This window comes from Pavona decussata, unplaced genomic scaffold (assembly GCF_977016875.1).
Source record: "Pavona decussata unplaced genomic scaffold, jaPavDecu1.1 SCAFFOLD_178, whole genome shotgun sequence".
In the NCBI taxonomy this organism is placed as follows: domain Eukaryota; kingdom Metazoa; phylum Cnidaria; class Anthozoa; order Scleractinia; family Agariciidae; genus Pavona; species Pavona decussata.
In genome coordinates this window covers 640,324-667,500 of record NW_028145588.1, presented here as the reverse complement: position 1 = coordinate 667,500, position 27,177 = coordinate 640,324, and the positions used below count along the sequence as shown (strand labels likewise).

At 39.2% G+C, this 27,177-nt stretch overlaps 1 protein-coding gene and 1 long non-coding RNA gene across 2 annotated transcripts in view; one reads left to right on the top strand and one right to left on the bottom strand.

Moving 5' to 3' along the window:
• LOC146463384 (uncharacterized) overlaps positions 1 to 27,177 on the top strand; it is a 432,669-nt gene that overhangs the window by 248,322 nt on the left and 157,170 nt on the right. The window lies entirely within an intron of this gene.
• Positions 7,903 to 9,174, bottom strand: LOC146463388 (uncharacterized). Its single transcript, XR_014856926.1, has 2 exons — positions 8,951 to 9,174; positions 7,903 to 8,858 (listed from the first exon to the last, which is right to left on the bottom strand). It is a non-coding gene; the product is annotated as an uncharacterized LOC146463388 (long non-coding RNA).

Below are 27,177 nucleotides of genomic sequence, written 5' to 3'. Positions count from 1 at the left end.
ACCCGCTGAGGGAGCTCCAAAAGCCTGATGATGCTGAAAACATTATATAAGACGCGACAGCGTCTTTCCCTCCCATAGACGTGCACGAGGCACGGCTTCGTTTTTGTGCGAAGCTTGTTTTCGTCCTATAACGTCATAAAATTACTGTTTTCGTTCACAACTCTGACAGAAGTCTTAAACTCGTGGATTTCTTGACATCTTTTAGGTTGATGTCGATTACATCAAGGAATTTCTTGAAAATGTTCATCTTAAGACTTCTAGAAGTATTCGTACTGTATTGCTGGTATAATGATGACGGCTGATATATATAATGATTTCTTTTGTCTGCAAGAGACCAAAATAAAAAACTGTTTAATAAAAACTGGGTGTCATGGTTATGTCAATGTAAAGTCAATGAACACTAACTGACCACACCAAATTCTTCCTTGAAGAAATTTATGAAAAAGTCGGCAGGAAGTTTTCATGGCGTTTGCTCAAATATTAACAAAGTTAGTAATGCAGGTTGAAAGTCACCTCGGTTCGATCCCCCCCCCCCCCCCCCCCCTTACGGACTAGAAAGGCTTTATTGCTCACGTTCATTAAGTCGGAGCAAAGTCAATAATATAATTACTATGCTGCATGCTAGTCGTGGTAATGCAGAAATGTTACTCCGTACATTGGCACTTACAATCAGAGCTGGTCATCCAACGAGATTGCCAATACTCCAAGAAAACAAATATATTTGAACAATAACATTCGCGTGCTTCATCTAATGATTAAAAACCTTTTGAAGTTTACGTTTAATATAACACTACGTTATGGTTATTTTTTTGTTAGGAACTTGACAAGCAACCAGTTGATAGAGCTATCCCAGGGTGTCTTTGATAACAATACCAATCTGTGGGAACTGTAAGTGGAACCCTTCTGTTGTAAAATATCAATAGTAATCCCATAAGGACTTCCGAAGGGAGAGAAGATGGAGGCAAGAAGGGAACCTGTGAAATTCAAAATAATATCAACATTGAGAGTTTTTAGATACAACAACTCTCGATAACGCTTTCTTTCAACTTATTATGTTATTTTTAATGATGCATAGATCTGGCCTTTGCTTTCAAAAATTTAACATATATTGCTGTGCTGTGAAACAGCAACAAAACTGACATACAGTCTGTTTTTTTAATATAAGAACGTCTAATTTTGGAGCTGAGGCTGAACGTTCATTTTATTTATCGCGATTTGAGGCTGAAAACGTTCTTAAGATGTTCTTAAATTACATGGTATACACTACATGTATTTCAGTAAATCAATGAGGAAGTGACCAGGAAACCTATCAAAGTGCATTGCCTGTAGAGATATGGTATCAAGAACTGCTGATTATGACAAACTGAGATGTGCGTCACCATTGTTAGTGTCATACAAAACATGCCCTTAAGTATTTTTGGTTAATTTCCATTTGTTACCTTGATTTTATATACAGATTAGCAAAATAAAAACGTTCTTAATCGACTCTCAGCCTGAGGAATGTTCTTAATATGTTGTTCAATTTTGGTTAATCTTAGCCTCGACGTTCTTGTAAATAAGGTTCTTATAAAAATAAAACAGAGTGTATTTGCATAACGTACAGCATTCAGACGTTCCAAAAAGCCAAGAGAGGCCTTAATTGTTCCGTCCGACACAAGATTAGGCTTGTTTTCTTCTTCTTGTCGTCGAAGAAAGAAGAATCCACAATTTAACCCTTTCCTGCCCAAGGGAAATGCCGAATTTTCTAAATCGCTAACTATGAACTGGAAGACCACATGTGATATACCATTAAAAAGGTATTTTCTGGGGTGTGCTATAAATCACACCAACAGAGATGGAAGAGGTCACATATTAGAGTGAGAAAAATCCAAAAAGAAAGAAGAAAAACTTTGAAAATTTTCCTATTCGATGTACATACTGGGTATCCCCCTAAACTATAGCTTAATGTACAGCTCTCAGTGCATTGCTTGTGTAAGATATCAACCGGGCCCTTAACGTGCAAAGAAAAAAAATCCAAAAGTTTGAGGGGTGGTAAATCAAGTCTCATATAGGAGAGGGGCATGATTTTATGCCTTCAATTTATAGATCTTTCCAAGATCTTTTGGTTGTGCAAATTTCACACAAATTGACCAAATACTGGACTCATTATTGTGTCTTGTGCCAAAATCAAAATTATCATGATTTTGCATATGCATTTAAGGAAGAAAGAAATAAAGGAAAAAACTATGATGAGGCATCTGGCGCAGGGTAAGGAACAGAAAAAGGACGATTTTTGTATTTAAATAAAAGGAATCTCGGTCACAATTAAGAGTAACTATTCACAGTGTTTTCGATCACCAAAGTAAATTGACAGTTTCTGTTCGGGCTGGTGTCTGGATTAAAATATAAAAGATTAACAGTTAAATTCTGGGTCCCAATACACGAGGCTCTCCTAAGTTACGATCCATCATAACTGTCCTTTTTTAATAATAGACCATTACTAACGAGGATTCACCTCAACTTCAGAGGGACTCGTGAATATGGCCCCAGGTGTCTATATGTTGTCGTCAATAATTGCCTTGTTTATCTTTAATGCCTGATGCAAGTTAGGCTATGTGCTCTAGCTATCCATTTCTTTAATGTTCCCTGCCCGAGTATGATTCTTGCTGGCAACTAATGTGAACGCACCCTTCAGTAACAAGTCCTGAGTCCGCGAAAGAATTCGGTCACGATGGCTTTGGCCGAGAACAAGGTCGGGACCTTGTTTTCTGGCACCGAAAGAGCCACTGTTTACCTGTGCTCACGTGTTTTTCGTTTATTCCAGTACATTTTACCTAACACAGTACAGGTTTTTGCAACAATCCACCCTGATCTTTCCCTATCGTCTTCATTCGCGTCGCCTTTTCAGTATAGCATAGCATTTAGCACAAAGGTAAAAAGCTAGATGAAGCAGTAATCACGAAGAACACATGCCTGTACATGATGAAATCTGTGTCCGGTTTATTAAATGTGTACCGATTATTACATATTTTGGTACCCAGTGCCTGAGCATAGCACTATTTTGTGCCGGGTGCCATACACTATTTTGTGCAAAGAAATGGAAGAGATCAAATTGTGTTCTCCTTCACAAAATATCCCTTTTAAAGGCACGAGAAAAGGTATTGAGAATCAGAAAATAATATTTTGAGGTGCTTTTCTTAAATATTTTCGCCCTGGACCCTCGCATTAGTGTACTTCAAGGCTACACTGGTTTAGACTTCACCATTATTATTCAATACACATTTTAATGTGCATGTGAATATTGTTATTATTAAAATGATAACATGGTTGTAGTTCTTATTGCACATTATCTCATCCACACTGTTACTAATTCATGTTTAAATTTTTAAAAAGTTGAATGAATGGGCCACCTAACAAACCTTCCACCTTACCTCAACAAGTGGTAACAGGTTTAACAAAAAGTACATAAAAAGTCTTATGTATTTCTGACAGAGCACAATATTTATATTCAAGAATGGAGAGAATGTACAGTACAAATTCATGAACAAAAAAAATCTTTCAATATTTTCAACTGTAGTGGACATGCAGTAAATGAATTTCATTATAACAAATGAAAGGGGTTTGTGATCTTCTACTGAGCAGCATTGGTTAATCTCTTTAAAAAATAAGTGAGGGTGCGATAACATGGCTTCTTAGTCGATTTGGATTCACCATTTGTAGCTAGAAGGTTGGTAACAAGGAGTTCCCCTAAAACCTTTATAACTTCACTTTTGGCCTCTCTCTATTGTTATGGATTTAGGGTCCGTTTTAAGGAGGCTATGAGATTTGCTCACTTGGGTCCTCATTTAGCGTCCGTTATCCATAATGGAGGAAATCCCTATTATAGAGGTAATTTAATTGGGAATTTGTGAAGATTTCGCCGTGACAAAGCCGGAAAACTTTCTGTAACAGAGGTGTCCATATAAGAGACGTGTTGGCAAGGAGAAGTAGGACTGTAATATGATCTTATGATAATGTCTTCCCCATGATATTTTGGTTGCTCGAAAGTGGTTGGATCTCCCACTCCTTCTGGGAAGCTAAGGCTCAACATCGTAAGCCAACTTTACTTTTCAACAAACTTGTATTACCGAAAAGCGTGAGGCTGAAAATGACTCATTGTGGATAGACGCACGTTTGAACGCTTCGATCCCCAAAATCTTGACCTTCTGAAAAGTCAAACTGCATTTTAAAAGCTCTTCTTTTCTTTCTAGCATTCGAATCGAAGGTATAGGCAGAAAGTACTAGCCATGCCAATTTAAGAGCGGATGTCTGTAAATATCAACCAGAGGTGTGCAATAGCGAAAAATTCAAAATTCTCAAAACAATTCACAACATAGCCCACGGTAAACTATTGCAAGAAATACATGTTTTACTTCGATCCGATAATTATTTTTGATGTGAGGCTATGATCTTGAATTCACCGCTCCTGAACCGGGTTTTCGGTGTCTGACACCACATGTTGCGAAGACCTTGTTTTAAAAATCAAACCAGTTTCGTTCCAAACGAAAAACATCCAGTCTGATAAAGTACATAATTATAGACATCATGAATGGTATGTTACTCATCTGAAGTGAAAATTAAATATTTAGGAGATTTTTCAATATTTACAATTTTTTAAGCGATTTCTCGTCATGCCAAATTGACAAATTTGCGACGCTAAAATCATCAACTGGTACATGGCGTTGAGGATAAAGATTTACACCACGTGAAAGAACATCATTTCTTCTAATTAAATCCGCTTTCAAAACTAGGGCAACACAAAAGGAAATTTTTGAGGCCGCGAATTACAAGTAGTACTTTAGTGAAATTTGAGCTTTTCTGTCACGGCATTCCGATGGTAGAACTCAGATTAACACAAGATGAAAACGTTTCAAACAACAATTGTTTGTTGGTACTTGCTATAGGCTTTGGCCCACGCGCTCATAATATCACTTTCCATGGTTTTTAATCATTTCGGGGCAGGCACAAAAGATTGTAGCAGTTTTAGTAGACCCCGAGTTCAAAAGCGTATAAAAGTCACAAAGGTCAGTTTACGTCGTCAACGTTTTGAATTCGGACCAGAATGTTTTGCATTGAATCTTCCTTTAGAACAAATGGAACAATAGCTACAAGTGCTACGTAATTCATACCTTTTGAGCGAGCTTTCTGTACATTGTAGAAATCATCATATCAGTGAGGAACGATATATGTATTTTACCGCGATTTAAAAATACGTTTAACGGCAGAGATTGCGTTACAGTTTGCACAGATCACTTGCCCCCAGGGGGAGGGGGACTCCCATATCAAATTGACGAGTTGATCTTCATAAATTTTGAAAAGTTCCACTAAAAGGTACCAGAATTTGTTTTGTAGCCGTGGTCTGTACAATTTTCCCACTTAATGGTACCAACTCTAAAATGAATACGCTAAGTGACAGTTGACTGACATTTATAATAACTTTCTCTTATATGTTTTCGCTCAATACCCTAAAACTGGCTAAAAGGTACCGACCATACCTTTGACAGGTACCAAACCACGAATTTTAACCCCCGAAAGCTACTCTCACCCCCGTCAATTTTTATATAAAGGTTCATCCCCCGGGTACCCTGCGAGCAGAGGCCTAGGAAGATCGAAGGGCCTCTGCTCACAGGGTACCCCGCGGGCGCATGCCAAGGGTAATTTTTCACTGCCGCTTCGAAAACTATCTAAGGGCCACGGGGTTTGCTGACTGAACACTGAAAACTGAGGCGGAGCTTCTCGTAGGCAGAGCAGGTCTCGAATTACTGTAACGCAAAACTCCTGTCCTTAAATAAGAATTACCTTTAATAACGCTTGCAATTTGATTCTGAATTACTGGTTATTACATCCACACACATTTACGATTTTTCTTGATTTTTTTTTTTAAAAAGTTATTTGGCCGTGTTTTTTGTCACTGTTACAGTCTCCCGACGTAAAGAATGAGGAGGTTAGGAAGTTATTTGGCCGTATGCTTTGTCACTGTAGCAGTCTCCCGACGTAAAGAATGGGGAGGTTGATGGGGAGGCGGCGGGGTAACAGCGAGGAGGGAAACGGGGTTGCGTCACCGCTGTCATCCCTATTTTCCCCAATATTTCCTGTAGTACGACTCACACCTGCGACAGTCGACCACAGTACATTGTCAGCAGGAATAAGGGTGGAGCGTAGGGGGAGCAATTTTTGGCCGAAAGAGGACCAGGGTTTCACAGCCTGGATGGCACAGCTACGCTCCTTTGGCTGTAAAGCCAGTTGTACAAAGTGACATAACTAACTGACTAAACTTCAGCGTAAAATTTCCCTTGGTATCTTCGAAATCGATGACAGCCATCTGATCAGGTCTATTTGCTCAAGACATCCAGATGCTTATGGCATCAGACGGCGCTGCCAAAACCGATTCTGCGCCGGTCCCACCAAGTTGGGCAGCTAATCGTTTCAAGCAAACGAAGGGAGATCGGAGCACCACATTTGTGCAATCTAGACTTATCCACAACATGACCTCGATATTAGTGCCTGTCGGCTTTCGCAAGTACTCTAAAAATTCAGAGCATAGCACCATATATTCAGGCAACATGATCTTGTTGGATCGTGTTCTTACTTTGACCCATTAAAGCCAAAGAAACCATATTTTGTCTGCTCAAATTCCATTACTGATGAATGAACTATCTTTTTGATCGTATGAAAACTATCATACAACAGACAATTTTTGTGAACAATAAATTGAAAATTGGGTCTTATCCAGATTAACTAGACAGTGACATTGCTTTTAACTCTCCTTGAGTAGCAATCATGGTAGCCTGCGAATACAGCCGCCTCTCATCGCTCCCGGCCCCCGAGGGCCGTTTCGCGAAACGCCCCTCGGGGACCAATCTCGTACCCAGAGTCTTCAGGCTTTTTAGTCAGCGGGGCAACGCCGGGAAGACTCTGGGGACAACGAATTTTATCACCGCAGGATTTCTGCGGTAAAACAATGGAAACCGTTACGGAACAGCCAATCAAAAAAATTGAATTTTTTCGATGTCCCCAGAGTCTTCCCGGCGTTGCCCCGCTGACCAAAAAGCCTGAAGACTCTGGGTACGAGATTGCTCGGGGACGGGAGCGATGAGAGGCGGCTGTATTCGGACGCTACGTTAGACTGAAATTTGAAAAACTTTATCAAAAATCAAAACAACTGCGCGTGTTTAGACGCAACCAGAAAAAATTGTGATAAGGCAATGGCATATGAACGGCCACGTTGAAGTTTCCCCGGTTCCTTGCCGAATTCTACCGTAAATGTTGTACGCTTTAAAATAAGGAAATGCTTTTTTCGAAGTTTTCATTCAAAAGATTCAAGTTCAATAAAGTATAATCTCGCGTTGCGTACTGCTTACGCAGCAAATATATTTTTATGCATTTTTTCTTTCATTTAGTATATTTTAGCTATTTATTTATTTAGTTGTTTATTTATTTATTAAGTTGTTTAGTTATTTATTTATTTATTATATAATTATCAATCTTTTGGCTTCTATTCCTCTATTAACGTGAAACTCAACTCCTGCAACAAACGAAGGAAATGAACATATCGATATGCTTTCGCAAGATTCCAAATGCCAGTAACTCTAACTTCAAAAGTAAACAATGCATCTTCCCTGATAACAGTCCACACAGCAAGGAAGAACACTCCCAAATTCGACAAGCAAGCAAACCAAACGTGAAGAGAAGGTCACACCCGACAAGCAAGCGCACCAAATATCCATTACATTACTAGTATACCGGAACGGCAGTGAATGCTGCCTTGGGGAGGCAGGTGACTGCTGTTATGATGAGAATAAGAAGGGGAGGTTGAGAGAGTTGAAAATTACCCATGGTGCTCATTTGAAACCGAAAAACACAGTGATGACAAGAAACGTGTAAAACAACGGAAATGTGTATTTAATGACATGTTGAAAGTACAAAGGAAACAGAACTTACAATTGTATTTGTTTGAAACTGTTAAATATACAATAAATTGTAGTGTGATTTTACTTAACGGTGGAACAGACTTCTGAGTTATACTTACTGTTACTAAGTAGTGAGCGTTTCTAAACCGCCCTATATTAGAGTGATTACATAAAACCTGTGAAACAGCTACATACAAGGCTAAAAATATCGGACATTTGAAATGTTGTTTCCTGTTGCACTTGTTTATTTGGTAAGATAATGAATCTAACTTTTGTTTTACGGGGCGTATAAACATACACCAAGAGATCAAGTTTGGAACGAGGCGTATAAACATGCACCAAGTGATCAAGTTTAGAACGAAGTGTGAAAATTCACACTAAACGAAGTAATGGAAAACTAAAGTTTACCGACCTTGCAGTGAATACAATGATTCGCGTAAATAACAATCTGATAGAAAATAAAATGTTGTTTACATGTCAAGCATGTCATTGAAAACGACTAACATCCAGTAAAACATTTGAAATGCGTATGTTATTCACATATTCATGACTTAAGCTGAGCTAAAATGCAGTTTTGCCATGCTGAAAAAAATATAATCAGAAGATTGCACGATTGGAATTAAATACGCTGTCTCAGCGATTTCGGCGCGGCCGGCTTCGAGAGTTCTGAAACATGGCTATGAATGATTCTTCTACAAATACAGTCCTTGTATGCATTATTTGCTTTTCGCATGAGGTAGTATTCAAATTATAGTGTAAGTACGTAGCTTGAGTGCCTACGTTTTGTATTTAAAAATGAACAAAGTTGGAAATAATCAACGCAGATAAGCTTACGTAATCAACAACACAACTTTCAAGAATTTGCCTTCACTTTTACCTCGAGGGTTCTCGAGGATATCCCTGACGCTGAAATTGCAAATATATTGCGTTCTGAAATTAAAAGAGATTCAGTTTAGAAAATATAAACGAAGTAGAAACATTCCGCAAAATCAGGGGCATTCAAAACGACGAAAAATACTCACCTTCATTTCTCTCCCTTGCTCTGTCCGAAACTTGAAAAAGCAAAGCAGCGCTTTGCATTGTGGTGCCCACAAAATTAACCACAATTCCTTTTTCCTTTGATCTTTGCGCGACCACAATCCTTTGCATTTTGCAAGAGAGCTCTCGCAAGGCCCCATAAGTATATTTCTGTGCCGATTAGAGTTGCTGCCTTGCTCGGTCGCTTCAGGCTCCCTCGCTGCGGCAGCAATAAACACTGGGTTATACAATGATAACATTTTTTTGCAATTTAAATAAACATGTGAAAAATATCTGGCAGTTAATGTAACTTTCTTTTCCCAAATGGTCGAACGCATCTCACTAATCTCTGATTACTACTACTATAATTAATAGTCTTTGGGGTCTAGCTGGACGAAACATCGATTTCTATCCCGTGGACAAGGGCGTACGTAAGTACAAGGTCAGCGGTCTACCGGTGAAATGTATGTAACACAATCTTTGTGACCAAATGTATAAAACGGCCTTAAGTGTTACGATGTTTCCTATAGATGTCCCATATTTCTTAAACATCCAGTGTGGTCGCTCAAGGGTATGAATTATATAGCACTCTTAGCTATTTGCTACATTTTTTTTCAAAGTAAGATTGAATGAAAGAAGTCCTGGTTTCATTTTATTCCATATTTACTAGTGTTGCGACCGGTTGACAACGTAAACTGACCCGTGTACGGCTTTTGAACTCCGCTAAAATCTTTTGACATTGCCCCCAAAAGATAGAAAACCAAGGAAAATATTCTTGTAAGCATAGGTCATGCACAGCCAGTGCCCTGTAGCAAGAATTAATAAACCATTGTTGTTTGAAACGTTTTCATGTTGTGTTTATTTGAGTTTTAGCATCGGAATGCCGTGACAGAAAAGCTCAAATTTCACTAAAGTACTACTTGTAATTCGCGGCCTCAAAAATTTCCTTTTGTGTTGCCCATAGTTTTGAAAGCGGATTTAATTAGAAGAAATGATGTTCTTTCACGTGGTGTAAATCTTTATCCTCAACGCCATGTACCAGTTGATGATTTTAGCGTCGCAAATTTGTCAATTTGGCATGACGAGAAATCGCTTAAAAAATTGTAAATATTGAAAAATCTCCTAAATATTTAATTTTCACTTCAGATGAGTAACATACCATTCATGATGTCTATAATTATATACTTTATCAGACTGGATGTTTTTCGTTTGGAACGAAACTGGTTTGATTTTTAAAACAAGGTCTTCGCAACATGTGGTGTCAGACACCGAAAACCCGGTTCAGGAGCGGTGAATTCAAGATCATAGCCTCACATCAAAAATAATTATCGGATCGAAGTAAAACATGTATTTCTTGCAATAGTTACCGTGGGCTATGTTGTGAATTGTTTTTTGAGAATTTTGAATTTTTCGCTATTGCACACCTCTGGTTGATATTTACAGACATCCGCTCTTAAGTTGTGATCCTAACAGAATTTGGTTTATTTCAAGTGCAATTTCCTGCTATTGTTTGATGACATTACAATTCAAAAATTAATTTCGGCTGACCACACGGAATATTGAGCCGAGTAGAACGTAACGTCCTGTTATCCCTTCGTGGAGTTTACATGAACAAAGTTTCATCGCGATACCAGGGGAGTTTCTACAGAGTGCTTTAAGATACAGCTGTTTACACACACGTAAGTAATAGAGGATGAAATTGAGATGAAAGATGACGGCAAGAGAGGAAATGTCGATGCACGAAATTAGTCGGCTAGTTGCTGTTTGAGTATTGGCGCACGTATTTTACGCACTTTCCGACAGCTAAGGGAACTAAATTTGACATGTTGTTCATCTTATCTTTATTTATCTTCGAAGTTTAAGGTCTAGAAATTTCGATTTGAACAAAGCGGCTTGGCTATTAAACAGGTCACATAGAACTAAAGGAAAAATATGAAATTATACACATCTAAAAGGCCTAAAAACTATGTAAGAAAATTACTAAGAAATACTTCTGCTCTCATCTAAGATCAAAGTTTTCTTGAAAAGCGGAACCTCCTGCTGCGCGTGTAGCCTGTACTGGTGTTTCGTAAGGGCAGAAGGCTATGAATTTTGTGACTTTTATCCTGTACTATCAGTCTCTAAACAGAGGATTACTGATCGCTTGCGTTCTGCAAAATGAGGTTGGGATTACACAAGGCATTCGGGCACATTATACGGAGCGCGCGCTTTTGTAATCTCTCTATGTCATCAGACAAATATTGTGGCAGAAGCATGATGGAAGACTGGGCATACATATTCTACGACTGGCCGGATACAGGTTGTATAGAAAAGCAGCGAATAATTACATGGTAGTTGAGCACGTTTTCAGTTGCTTACTTAGAAAGCATAGTCGAGTTGCTGCTTTCTTGCATACGAACTCTGTATGTGATACTCACCAGAGTACCTGCAGCCGACGTTGTAAACTTATTTATTACACCCATTTTGAAATCACTGATGATCCTTGCAATCTGATTGACTCTCAACAGTGCAATTTATTCCCAAATTGTACCATTTTTTTGCTCTAAATCTTATCCTTCCTTTAGCCCATCAAAATGGAAATGAAGTACATGTAGCAAAAAAAGAATATTACTTTCGTTGGCAAACGGACGAATTCGTCCGCTACTTACCCTTACCCGTTTAGGTATCCGTGGGGACCCCTCCTGTGTCTTTTTATGGTCACTAAAGATTATTATGGGATATCCAGTCACGTTTTTCCTTCGTCGTGTTCTTCGCTGGATGTCTTCGCTCGATTTACACCGTTTCTTCGCGAAAAAACTCGCGTCTTCGATTTGTATTCCATTTAAAAATGGCGTCGGCGTACATTCCATTCGACGAAGTGAACGCAGCGATGTTTCTGGGGAAGTTTTTTCCAATGTTTCGGATGAAAGTGAAGAAGATATTTCAGACCACCATAAGAGTGCGAGTGTGGATGATATTTATGAGGAAAACAACATCCCTTCAAGCAATTCTAGGGATTCGAACGCTGAGAGCGATAGCAACGGCATGTGTTTTTCTGTTTGTTTGTCTTAACACCAGATTTAAATGTCTTGAGTGATATTTTGTTGCTTTACACAAGCTCAGGGTTTCAAATAGTCATTCCCAGCGGTACATTGGGCTTTTACAAAAGTTTTGTTATGATTTTTTTTATGTGTTGAGGAAGTTCAAATTTCTTGAAACCCGACCGCCAGGGACAAAATGGCCATAACTTTGGTTGTGATGATGATATTTAGATGAAATAAAAAGTTTCTGAATCCTTATATATTGTTCTTTATCAAAATGATATCATTATGGTCCCGTTGTGAAGATATGGTGAGTTACAAGAGTGAGACTAACAAACAACACATAAGGCAGATTTTTCATTCAAATTTTAATCAGCTCAAAATATTTATGTTAGCATCAATGGTCAATTAAATGTATTCTAAATGAAAGGATATTTTATCCTGAGTAAAATGATGTATAGTTTATGGGGGGGGGGGGGGTAACATTTAATGCTGAGGACTTACAGCCAGATTTATAAACTGGGTTTGGGGGAAACAAATTGTTCCCCAGGAAACTGCCAACGAAAGGGTTAATATTGACAATAAAACTTTGTGAATTCAAAATAGGTGTAATAAAGTGGTAATTGAACTTTGCGTCGTGCAATTTTGGTCTGAAATCATACTTGTGGGTTCAAATCAAACTCGCGCTGCGCGCTTGTTCGATTTTGAAATCACGCGTATGATTTCAGAGCAAATTCCACTCCACTCAGTTCAATTACCATTATAAATCACCGGATGAATACTTTACTTCATTGCTGAGAACTGTTTCAACCACCAATTGCACCTGCCAGAGGAAGATGTCTACAGCATGAAGTTCTGTGATGTTCATCATCTTCGTAAACCAAACATCAACTGACCAGACACTGACAAGACCCCATATCCATTTTACAGCCTGCGTGCAAGCTCTAGGGGAGAGGAGGGGAGGGAAGAAGGAAAGCTTGCAGTAATGTCTCAGGAATTTGAATATCTGCATCGAGAAACTCGATGCAAAATGCTGATTGGTGGATATTGAATTTTGTGCATTTGTCATTACTCTTCGCGTGCGTCGAATAGACATTACAAAAATGGTGGAAAGCGAAGTTTCCGGTGAAGCTTGCGAGAATTTCTCCAAATACCTTAGGTTTTCTCTCAAACTAAGACCGGCGAGGTAAGCCTACTGCGCCGACTAAAATATAGTTTGAAAAAGTCGCCATGAATGTAAAGTCAGGTAAAAACAGGAGTTTACCGGTAGGATTTGTCCTGGTGTGTCTTGGCGAGTTATTGAATGTTAGCATTTTTGTGCATTGGTTAATAACCTGATCAAGGAAAATACTCATCTTTAACCACAGCCCAGAGGACAGCAGCACTTAAGGTTACTTCCATGTTTCGCGAGTGCCTGCAGAGAAATCTAGCGTACGCGCGCTGCTTTCGATAAAACCACGGAAAACTATATATCACTGTAGAGCTGATAAATTGAAGTTTGCGAAAATATCACTGTTTTTTTATTTTGTTGGATACATAATTATAAGCGCTCAGAGGCCTGCAAACTCAATACTAGCCACGTGTACTTAACTGAATTACCCACTCTCACGCAAAGGCGCACAACCAAACAGACTGCACAATATCAATCAGGAGATAATAGGCTAACAAAGTATGTCAGGCTTTTTCTTTATTCCTATTGGTTTGTGAGAAAACCCATCCTAAAGATGGACAATAGAAAATTTTTGTAGTCCCGTCAGATGTTAATACGTCACGGGAAAAATATTTTGAATTTCGCAAAAGCCTGACACACTTTGATGCATTAATATCTGATGACTATTCTGGCCAAATTTCGTTGAAATCTGGCAAATCTACATACCCTATTAATTCATTTAAAGATGGGGAATTCGCGCAAGAACAAAAGCAGTGTTTTCGGTCTTGAAACATTTTCCGAGTTTTCGCACCTCATTAAAATACTTGTCAACGCGCTCACGCCGCCGGCCAATCAAACACAAAGAAGCATTCCCTGGGGAGTTCTGTAAGCATTTAGTATTACTGTAATATTGTAAAGCGATTTCTCTATGGGAAAAGTTAAGTCTGGCGCGAGAGAGCCACCGGCGAAACCAAAACAAAGATGAAAACGGCAGATAGACGCAGAACATGAAACTGGCAGCCCCAGCGAAGGAGACACGAAGCACGCACTTCTCACCGCTTTCAGTACACGAGGCTTCGCGCTGAGGTTCGCTGCTTAATTTCAGCCGGTCAACAACGGCGAAAGTGGCTGGATTGTCGCCGGCATCTTCGATTTTGGACTCCGACTCTCCACTATCCGATTTATCGTCCTCGAATTTCTCTGGTGCCGAGGCAGTTATAGAAAATCTGACTGGTTGTACCAAGAACCCTAGTCGCTCTCCGCCAGCTGAAGTTTTTTTGGCTTCGTCAAATGATTTTTCGACCTTCTTTGGGCCCGGTTTTTTCTTAACTGTCACCCAAGGCGACTTTTCTAGTTTCGCTTTCTTCATAACAACCTTTTACGCAATGCTGAATCCAAAATGGAACGCTGTTTCACAGTAAAATTTTACATACAACGCCGTGACATGCGATGAACACGATGTAGTCAAAAATATGCAAATTTGCCGGTAATTCGAGATCGCGGGTAAATTTTGCCGCGTAATATCTCAACACAGTCCCGCATAAATTGGATTATGACACCTTCACTCGCTCACCGCTTTTCCTACAAAACTTTTTTTTTTCAGATAGCTCGCATTCTTTTTAAGATTTCTAACGGCTGTTTTCACGAAACTTTGCATTCCTTTCTTGTTTCAACAATTATCTAAAAAAATTTATTTGAGAAAAATTCGACCTTCCTTCCCTATAAGTAACCTTAAATGGGTTTCTTTCCTTCCTGTAACTCAAAAAGGAAAGGAGGGAACCACAGCCGTTTTTTAATTCAATTCCATCACATTCTATGGATTTACGACTTAAACATGCCGCGCGACTGCGTACATACAGCATTTCGATAATACAAGATTATTCAGAACATAAAAAACTCATAAAATTTGAGATGGCAACAATCTACACTAAGTTTCCGGACTGATGAGCTTCATTCGTTCTGCAATTGTACGAGTGATTAACAATACTCGAGTTACTATATACAGTGCCGGATAATTAAACGCCTACATTCTAACCCACCTCTCCTCAAACTCTCCAGCTATGGGCATCAGCAAACAACACAAGCACAACAGAACCAAAATAAACGGAAACGATATGTTGGACATATTGAAGCGAACTTTGTTTTCGTTAATTCTTTCTGCAAGCCGGTGGAACCCGTCCACATGTCCAAGAACATAAAAGGAACAATGAAGAGCAAGGAATAGCAGCTGATAAAATAGAATAAAACTTACACAATACGAAGCTATTTGTTTTAATGCCTAGGACATTGGCTTTTGTAGAAAAAATCTTTCAGCTTGACGTGGTCATCTCAGATAATGGACTGTAATATTGTCCATTCCACAAATCCGAAGTCTCTACAACTTATCAACAGTGCGCTAGCCAAATTTTCAAATGCATTACTCTATTTTATGGTCGTATCCGCTTGTCGAAATGCACAGGTCATGGATTACCTTTTGCTGATTGATTCAGATGTAGCTAATTAGAAATGTTCTTTAAGTTGGAAATAAGCTTCATGTGTAAGGCAAATGCTTACAATAAAATACGATGCTATGGTGTGTCGTTTTCAGATTGGTACGCAAGCACTAAAGCCTGAAACTGATCACGGGTAGCCAACTCCAAGAAATATGTTTCGCAAAATGTTTGCTATCATTGAATTGTATGGTAAAAACCCTGTGCAAGTAAGTTATCAACAAAAAAGGCAAGGTAGACGAAAAGATTTGGGAGAAAGCCGGGAAAGTACACTCAACCCCTAACTGAGAAACCAGTAACGAAGGTGCCAATGCTGAAGAAAATTAAAGTTCTGCGGGAAACTGATAAAACGTTATACGAATATCATTTTGAAAGGCAGTTTTCGCCTTCGTACAATTAAGAATTTAACTAAGTTGCTTTTGCCGTCCAACGATTTTTAAAAACGTCACTCTTGTTCCGTTTTGATTTAAATTTGTCCTGTAACTAGAATAAAAGGTTTGACTGAGTAGACCTTTGGGTGATGTAAACGTATTAGGAAAGGCTATTTTTTTTTTTTTCTACAATAGAGAGGAAAAGTTGTCATCAAAAGAGTCATTTTTGTCAGGTTATTTGTGGAACAACATCCCTTTTAAACCGAAAGATGCCATTTTAGGGCCTGTTCTCATGGAGGGAGGGTAACCCTCCTAGCATGGTTACCCTTCTAGGAGGGCTCCCAATGTTTTTTCCGGTTTCGTTTACATGCGAGGTAGGGTTACCCTAGGAGGAGGGAACCCTCTCTGTTTGCTCAGGTTACCCTTCTGGGAGGGTCAACTTTTTGTTTATTTAAGCCGTATGAACGCTTAAGGTAGGGTTACTCTCCTAGAAGGGTCAAATTTAGAGCGATCAGATTACTGTTACATGGCTTCGCACGGTTATAAACCTGGAGAAATATTTCGGTGAGCTATGTTGACAGAGCGGCGAATTCAAGCCGGAACGAGGGCAACAGCTTGGCGACTGGAAAATATCATTCCCTGATGATGTGATTGCTCTTGACCAAATTAAAAACGAAGGCTCGAGAGACGGAGCCGTACTTGATCAGCCATGCAGTAAATCGAAAGGTAAAAGAAAAGCGGCCAATCGACCAACCAAGTTCTTCGTCGAAAATTGCCATGAACACCCGAAACCGTTGAACTGTTTCTCAAATGTATCAAAGAGTAAAAGACGAAGTGTGAATTCAGCGGCGTCGATTTCGAAGCGATGGCTTCAGGTTTCCGCGACTTTGTTGGCAGACAGCCCTAGGGATAACCCTACACATGTAAAGGAGGGCTATCTTATGACCGTTATAGGAGGGTTACCCTCCTTTCATAGTGTGAACCAAAACCGAAAACGGAGCACAATAGTTCCATTTCAAAACTGATGTCTGAATAAAAGTATGAACAAGACCAATTTACAAAAGAGCATGAATTTTGAGAAAAAGAAAAAAAATTAGGCCCGGATCTGAAACGTCGAACGTTACATGAGATGAGCTAAATTACAATTTTGGTCGACCCGAATTACCTTCTGTTCAGTCGTTGAATCAAACGTCGAACCGAATTCAGAGCAAATACAAATCTTTGGGTGAGCAGAATTTAAGGGAAAAATGTTATTTATTGACAGTTCGAGTCACGAAAAGATCGACGTTTTTCCAAAAGACGACCTGCACACGTATCTGAAGCCGATAGAACGTGTTAGACGATCGAAATACAGCCAGATGAATTGAATTGAGTACCGATGTCAAACTTATCAATCAATCAATCAATCAATCAATCAATCAATCAATCAATAAATCAATCAACTTTATTAACAGAGGGTAACACGTGACAGCACTTCAACTGAATAACTAGTAGCCCTCAAATTGGTGAAGGTGAAGTTAGACCTGAACCTTTGCAATGCCAAAAGCAACGTATTAGCAAGGAAAAATACCTAGGGAAGTATGTATGTTTACAAAGAATGACATAAGGCAGGGGCGTAGCCAGCCTTTAAGCCATTGATTAATATAAGCATGGGCTTAATAAGAATTTTTGTAATTAGTTTTTTTTTTAATAGACGGAATACCATATTTTCTTTTGCTATATCAGCGTTTTATTTTGAAAAATAAAATAATGGCTTTTAATATCATATATTTAAAAACGCTGAAAGGATAACAAAGGAAAGAATGTTACTATAGAAATTTGAAATAGTTTTGTGCACGAAAATTTAGTTGACTCTCGGCGGCTTTGACAGCCTTGCGCCTGTACTTGTTAGAAAGAAAGTAGAACGGACATAAGCTGATCAATTAAAAAACGCTTATCAATGACTTTAATTGGTCAATCAGCAAGCGAACTAAATAAAGCGTGGTATTTCGCATACACCTGGAGGAAATATCTATTTGCGTTCGTTTTGTGCACACACGAGAGGATAACAAAAAAGTGCAGGTACGGAAGGAGTTCCTTGGGTTTGTACAAGCTGACAGTACCACAGGACAGGCGGAAGCCGAGAGGTTTCTAGAGACCCAGCAGGGACATGGCCTGGATATTGACCACATGCGCGCACAGGGTCATGGTGGGGCGGCAAACACGGCAGGGATTCACAGAGGTATCCAAGCAATTATCAGGCATTGCGTACCAGACGCAGTTTATCTCCATTGTAAGGCTCACTCCTTGAACTTGGCAATTGAACATGCTTGTTAATAATTAGGAGCCCTTAGTGAGAAACATTCTCGGAACCCTACAGCAGATAGCTTTTGCGTTTCATTAGTCTGCAAAGAGACTGTTAGCGTTCAAGAGTGTTTGTCTGGAGACGCGGCTGTAAGGGTTGAGATGGAACGGCGCTCCAAGTTGCTAGGCCTGTCTGAGACACGATGGGCAAGCAGGGCTGACTCCTTGTATCAGCCTTCAGTGCAGCCTTTCCAGTGGTAGTACAGACATTAGAGAGCCTTGTAGAGGATGGAGACAATAAAGCGAGAGGGTACGCGAGCTCCATCCTGCAGTTCGACTTTTCAATTGCACTATGTGCAACAGAGCATATCCTTTCAAATACAGTCGCACTATCCACCATGCTCCAAGGTCAATCTATTAACCTCATTTAGGCAGCCAAGGAGTCAAAGGTAGTCATCAGTGTATTTAGGGAGGGGAGAAATGACCAAACGGTTTGGAGTGAACTGTTTGAGCGTGCAAAGGAGTTTGCAGCAGGTTGTGAAATCGAGCCCGGCGTGCCAAAGATATCTGCAATCCACCTTAACCGAGCCAACGTACCTGCCGTTTCACCACAGCAGTACTGGTACAGAGCCCTCTACTTGCCCCTTGTTGATCATCTTATTCAAGAGCTCAATGACAGGCTGCTCAACCACAATGACCGGTTCCTGCGTCAATACCTCATACCTACGCAGCTCGAACAATTTTTCAAAGTTTCTGAGTTGAAGGTATCAGTTATGGACAGTACCTCCACCGATTAAACACAGTTTCTTTTGCCCGATAAATAAGTATGCAAGAACGCAGCTCTAGTAGGGAGAGAGCGGTGAGGGTAAAACGCGGCATGAGTTTGCGGAATGGCATTTGGCATGACCCGCGGCATGGCATAATTATGCGAAATACGATACTTGCGGAATGACTCAAAGAAATAAATTTACTGAAGAGTGCGTCTCTTTTTGGCGCCAATTTTAATATAAGAGCATTTAGCTTTTTCGATGTTGCGGAAAATGCAACAGCAAATTGTTCACGGTGAGGGTAAAACGCGGCATGAGTTTGCGGAATGGCATGTGGCATGACCCGCGGCATGGCATAATTATGCGAAATACGATACTTGCGGAATGACTCAAAGAAATAAATTTACTGAAGAGTGCGTCTCTTTTTGGCGCCAATTTTAATATAAGAGCATTTAGCTTTTTCGATGTTGCGGAAAATGCAACAGATGAGCTGATTAGAAAATACAAGCCTGCAACTGGGATAGAACATGTCTGATCGGTGGTTAGGAAGAAGTGAGGGTGAAGAAATCGATCACTGGAATACTGTTTTTAAAATGTTCTCACATTCAAGGAAATATGAGTACATGTGCGTATTCTCGGACACTTAGTTTTGCATTTATCATAACAACTTACCTCAGAAAGCTGAGAATGTTCTAGTATATAGTTCCTTCCTTTAATACCTAAACACGTCCTAAAGATTGGCTGATTGAACGCCTGAGGTTTCTCGGTAATTTTGAAAAATACTGTGGACGTTGAGCGGCCTATTCTCGGACGAGTACGATCGTTCGCAGGTGGTTAATCGCCTTTTCTGGAAAAAATATATCTCCTTCATCATGTTAATATACGTCTTGTTAAAGAAAAAACGAAGTAATATTAAAAAATCGTTTTAAAGTCAGTTTGGGTGAGACCTCAGCTCGGGTATTAAAACGCTGAAACAGTATGTAGTGGTCCATAGTCACCGGTGACACGGCACCTCCGGCGGGTAATTTTTTTTCCCACGTATCGCATTTGTTATCTAATTCCACATTATTATCCCAGAATTTTATTTCATAGATATAACGGAGTTATAGTTGTGTTAACGTCTAATAAAATACATGTATATGTGGGTCGTGACGAAGAATACCCCGCTACCCTCCCCCGCCGGTCGGGGCAATGAAACTTAATACAACTTACAACTTTTGTGACCTACCCACCGAAAGCGCTTTCTTCCCTCGCCATTTTTTATTTTTTTTTATTTTAAGGGGGTAAATATTCCTTGATGCGATGTTTAACAAATTTTGCCGCTTTTGGAAATTGCATTTGTTAGTTATTCCGGCTCGCTGTCAAACCGGCCAGGTAAGCTTTCAGGAAAAGCTGGGAAGTTTCTTCGCTATTCTTTTATGAAACTGTTATTGAACTTAAAAATGCGTCTGGCCTTCGCTTCGGTCCGAGAATAGTTTTATCAGACGCTGTGAACATTTAACGGTTACAAATTGTAACGAATAAAAAAATTGTAACCAACTCATGACAAAAATAGGTTCTTTTTTTTTCTCACCTTACATTATCGGCGAGATACGTACGCAGGTTGAACTTGTCAATTACATGGAAGTCAAAAGGTGAAAAGCGAACATGAAACTTAAATTTACTCAGTCCCTTGACTACGAAAATTCATAGCTTTCTTTACCCTCACTCCTTCCTAACCAGCGATATGTCGACATGATTTATCCCAGCCTTGTATTTTCTTTCCTCTTTCTGGTGTGTAGCTGTTTTTTAAATATTCAGCTTGGAGTCCACAACATATAAAATTATAAAATTGGCGCGAAAACAGGGAGCGATCTGCAGTTAATTTATTTGTTTAACTCATCCCGCAAGTATCGTATTTTGCATAATTATGCCATGCCGCAGGTCATGCCACATGCCATTCCGCAAACTCATGCCGCCTTTTACCCCCACCGGGGAGAGAGTGTGTGGCCGCGAGCGACCTGGACCATCTTAGAATCAGGCTACTCTAGCAAGAGCCTTTGTTTAGAGAAAATTTAGAAATAATAATTCTAAAATGCTTGCAATACATAAAAATAATGACACTTTTCCAGACTGAAGCTAAATTATGCTCATAAATTTTGAGTCGTCCGCAGAATAGCTAGCAAGCCGGAAAACAAAATCTGTCAGGCCATGTCGCACTCTCTTCAATTTCATGCAAATCCAACCGTAAGTAGCATCATTATATGGTCTTACATTAACTCTGGTGATGATCACTATGAAATGCTATAATGTTAAATGTAATTAAATGAAGTAAGCGGTGTAAAATTATGTCACTTTTAGTAGCTTCCGCCTGTTCCGCTATACCCCATCCTTTCTGTTGTTGGTTTCACCAGGACACGAATGCAGAAGGTGTTAAAAAAAAAAAACATTCAAAACTCACGTTCACGTAAAATACTTTTTATGTTTTCAAAAAATAAATGTAAGACAACATAGAGTGTCTTTGCTGTAAAACAAGGGTTAATTTCAGAAAGTAATATGACAGACCAACATACCCTTTTTAAACTACGACTATTACAGAGACAGCAAAAAGACACCATTAAGGAAGTACTGCTCCACGTTGACCATCATCTGAGATTGCTGTTATGTCAATTTTAAAACAAGGGAATTTAAGTTTAATGTAAATTGAATTTTTTGAGTTGTATTTAAGAATACAATGGAACATGTATTGATCTTCCATTGGTTAAAGAGACCGAAGACGTTCGATGAAGAATACTACAGATTAAAAACAAAAGGTCATTAAAGTCGTGCTAGTCTGCGAAAATTTGTTGACCGACAAATCTCAGTTGGTCTTTCTAGTGATACTTATTAAAAAACAACAACAACAATACAAATGATTCCTGTGGCTATAACTACTGTAAAACTTATTTCGTGTAATTTAATTATAACTACAAACTAATCTCTTCAAGCTCTGCCTGTCATTACATCCCATTTAGGATCTTGTTAGGGGCCTGACCCAAGAGTTCACTTCGGTGGATATCTAGATCTGCTGAAAGCCTTAATCGTCTGAGAAATTCAGATTTAGTTGTAAAGAACTTCTAAAGTTTTTCGTTCCATGACATTAGAAAACTAATTCCTTTCGTTTTCGAAGGGGCAAATATGGAATTAAACATGCCAAAAAAGCTAGCATTTTTGTAAGGTTCAAAACTAGCTCGTAAATTTGGGGAATGAGGCGTTGCCTAAAATTTTCAACAACTTAAATTTACAGCTTAGGCATCCAACACAGATCAATCTGTACCAGTTGAAAATATGATCTGTGAACACAGGAAACAGCGTTTTAAATAATGTGCTAAAATGTTCTCGTTGGGTTTGCAAAGAAAGATAACATTATGTTAATTTCATCCTTTCTTCTAATGTTTTCACATGACACGAATACAGCAGGGGTCAAAAGAAAACCATTCGAAAACAAGTTCCACATAAAATGGCTTTTCATTTAGTCAACAAATAAAAGCTAAAAAATGTGAAGTGTTGAGTAGAGTTAATTTCATATGACCTCAACATGAATTACAAGTTAGTGATTGAAGTTGAAAGATAAACATACCCTTTACCAGCAGTGAGCATTACAAGAACAGTACCAACTCATCCACACCCAAACCACTGTACCATTCAGATACTGTTCGATCTTACCTCAATTCAATTCTTATAAAACGTTTCTATTAAACTAAGGTATTCAAGTTAAACGAGGTCTCTTGAGTTGTTTTTGTGAGAACAATTGATCATGTGGGGCTCAGTTAAAAAAGCAAACTTTATTCTGCCTGCACAAGCATGGAACAAAGGAAAAATATTTTTTGTCCGCGACGAATGTCGAATCCTTTTTGACGCACACCGGTCAGATGCTCTTTAAGCTAAGTCATACACGTGTTTTCTTGAGCAACAATCCTGGCCAGAAATGTTGGAACGATTTTCAAAACTGAACATGAAACACGTCCCTGCCTACAAAAATTCGAAATGACAGCACTAGCTTATGGCGACTGGTTCTAGACATCAGTCTACGACACAAATAACTACAAGTGCACACTGTCAACACTATTTTCGTATCTTCCAGGATTGTAGGTTATATCATTTGTATAAAACAGTACACGGGGATTGTAGGGGATCTGTTCAGCCAACGAGAGTTCGGAATTACGACCTACTTCAACATTTTGAGAAATATTTAAGAAGTTAGTTGAAATTCTGTTTTGTAGGTACTTGAGTGACAACCAGCTCAAGAGCCTGCCCCAAGGTATCTTTGATCACAATAAAGAGCTGCGTTTCCTGTAAGTACAACTCTTCTTTAGTAACAAATCACTCATCATAATATGAGCATGTTGTGGAGGAAATGATCGAGGGTGGGGAATTAAAAAAATATTAACGTGTGTAACAACTCCATGCGATAAATTTTGTCTTTCCGCAGCTAATGACCTCGAAATAAATAAATCGAACGTGTTTAATAAGGCACTTAGCTTCCGAATCGAGTTGAAATTTGGAAATGATTGTTTTTGAGGAGATCAGAAAGGAATACCGACGTATACCCGGAGGAAAACCGCTCAGACAAAGTACGACAACAAACTCAGCCCTTATACATGACGGGAAGTCCGAGACTGGTAGCCCACATTAATGGATTCCGTTTCAATTTAATTCGATTCTTCCTGTTATATATAAGGCTGTCTTTTTGGTAAGCGATATTGGCTCCATACGGACCAGGATGCATTTCATGTAGGATACGCCGAAGATCTTCGGCGTGGGTTTGAAGAGCGCTCGGCGTACTGGCGTACGATCGAAGTCGATGGCGTACAGCTAGCGCATATCTTGTGGCGAAAACTATAGGAATATTGGTATCTAGCCATAGCATGATAGCAAAAGGTGCCCCTAACACATTTAGGTTTAGAAAAGAGTTTTAAATGTCATAGATTTTGTCTGCTTAGGTATTATTTCGAAGATCTTCTATTCCTGTGAAATCGTATAGTTGATATTTGTGACCGCTTGTTCGCTTGTCAAATGTCAAGTTGGCAGCTTGGCGTGGAATTAAGACGTCCTTGGCGTACCTTCGGCGTGATGTTGACGCGGAATACACCCTGGCATACGGAATGAAATTGCAAATCAACTTATTTACAGCAATTCCAACGTAAAACAATATAATTCAATACAATCTAAAAATTAATGGAAGTGTGTTATATGTAATCCGTTTAGAGGCTGATTATATGAGCCGGGCTGGCACAGTTAATGGGGTGGGTTTGTTTTAACGGTATGAGTGTTCCATGTGGGTTCCCTGAGCCCAAATATTAACTATGCTATCCGTGATGAGGTGTAACGTCGACGGTTTCTAGTCCTTGGACTGACCACTTACATTGGTCGATTCTTCTACCAATGCTTGGGCAGCCAGTGAGTTTGCTGAGTGTGTGCCTGTGGTCTCTCAGTGTATGAAGTGGTTAAGTATATGGTAAATGTACAGTGACCAAAAGCAGTTCTTTTCTTTGTGAGCTCTTTTGTGACAAACGCTCCCATCCCAACCCACCCCTCCCTACCTCTACCGTTATTGGCACAAGTTAGAAGAACGAAACAAGAAGAAAGAAGAGCCCGCAAAGAAACAACGAAACAAACAAACAAACAAACAAAAAAAAAAGAACAAACAGATGTACCAAGAGCAAACAGATATAAGCAAAATAATTATTTAAAAGAAGCAACAACAACTACAACACGAAACGATCTGTTTTAAGCCTTATGACATATCGTTCGCGGTTGTTTCGCGGTGAGGTAACTTGTCTCATTAATCCGATGAAAAGCAAAGAATGGCGGCTTGTAACTAAGGCAACATTTCCAGCAACATAACTGGAATATATTACACGATCTGAAACTCTTTGTTTTAGTGCCTAAGACATTGGCTTTTGTAGGATAAGACCACAAGTAACCCAAGCTCTATTGACCTTTGAAATGCTGCAATCATGTACGGAAATTTGAGCGTCACAGTAACTGTTGCCTATTTGCCAAATTATAAGGTTTTGTATCGACGAAAAATGTTTCCCATTTAAAGGCTAAGTTTTGATTGTTTTTTTTCAATAGAAATTCACCATGTGAATTTCTTTGCTTGGCTATTTGTGTCTTGTGCCCTACTTGTGATGAAAACGGTTACACCTAAACGTAATTTTTTCTCAATCCTCTCAAAACAATAGAAGCTCATCCTTTGTAAGTCATTGAGTGAGAAGAGTGAGAAAATTCGAAATGCTGTTTCGAAGTTATCGTTCTAATCCGTTAGTGCGTATATTTTCGTAATTTTGAATTTTCAAGGATTTTTGCCTTTTAAATTAAACTTTACAGCTTCCTTCGCTCCCTCAAAGGGTAAAGGAATCATTTTAGCTGTTGAACTATAATATTATCCATTCCTTCAAACTAACATCCTCGGAGACAAGGGATCAGATAATTCGGGCGTGGAAAAATTGGCGACAGACAAATGGACGGGAAAAAAAATTCGGCGAAGAGAAATAAGGATCCCTGAGGACATACTCGACATCGACAAGCTTAAGAATTAGCTAAAGGCCGCCAAGGACCTAAATAATAGATAGAAAGTTTCCTTGTTGACACTAATAAGAACTTTACTGATGAGACCGAGATGAGAACAAACTCTGCTAACTAATTCAAGAGTTGCGTCTTGATAGTCAAGCGGAAGTTTAGAGAAAAGAGACAAATACAAACGCGGATGCTGAAGACGCTGCAAGGTTTACAAGGTTTATTCTTATTCAGCACTTTGATCAATAGGCTAATTTCAAAGGCGTGTCCAAGACGTCAGAATCCAGGTCTTCCTCGAAAACACCGCGAGGCGAAGACCACAAGAGATTAGAACTTACATAGAAAGAATTGCAGAGAATTGCGGTCCGAAATAATTACCAACAGGGATTGCCTGTCACACTGATAGACTGACAGGAAAATCGCAGCTTACTAACGAGCACAGAAACCGTGAATAGATGACGAGATGAGGCTTACAACCTTAGTGAAAGACTGTCAACGAATGGAGATTAGAATATTGCAGCCTTCCAGCCAGTCCCCCAGAGAAAATTTCCACTTCAATAGAAAATCTGGAGAACTTCGCATCCTAAGAGAAGAGAAAAGGATTCTCAAAATTGTGCATAGATGGCCACAACAACAGCAGTTAAACTACTCTAACAATTACAAAAAACAGGACGAGTTCCGATCGCGAGTGCTAGATGAGTTAATAGAGACTTTAAGCATCGACGACGGGAACGGCAACGGCGACGTGAGATTGTGAGGGAAAACCCAAATGTCACATTGCGCATGTCTGGCGGGAAATATCTAGACGTTCTGCTCCGGGGCCCGACGTGAGAAAGCTTCGTTTGGCGTTGCTCGAAAACGTGAGTAACATTTCACATATTTTACCTCCGTTTCGCCCCGAAAAAATGATATTTTTAATATTGCTTGGCACTTAAGGCAACCGTAGGAAAAGTACGCGTTGAGTTTTTGTTTTATTCTTTCCGAAACTATAATAACTTCATCAGTCGGCTGTTACAAAACAGAAAGCTAGTGAGACTAGTGACGATGCCTGCAAAATTAGAAATGACTTGCGAGTCTGACACTAATTATCGATGTTTCTCTCTAACATCAGTGTAACATTACTTTTTCTTATTCAAAACAAGACAAACTAGAACTTTTAATTTACATTTAAGCTGGAGAAAAATAAACAGTCTATGTTGCTCAAAAATAGCATCCAAACCACAAACCACTGTGTCATATCGTAGGTTTCAGTTCAAATTTTTAGATGTAAAGATAACGAAATTCTCACGCGTGCTCGCACTGCTAAAGCGTTTCTTGAAATCCCAGCCTTCGATGCAGAACATTTGAAGTAAATTAATGTTAATCTAGTTGCTATTTCTAGTTATATCGGTGATTTTTATTACGACCTAAAAATATATCAAATGGTCTGAATTGTTTATACATCGGAAAACTGCAACTGCGACAAACACGTTCTCGTTAACAGCAGTAAAAATTCTTCATCGGTTATTTCATTATTAAAATCGATTTCTGACTTCTTTTAACGAAGACTCGATGGGTGCTTTCAATTCGACGAAAAATTACAAACATTTCGGGTGGGAATCGAATGGAACAG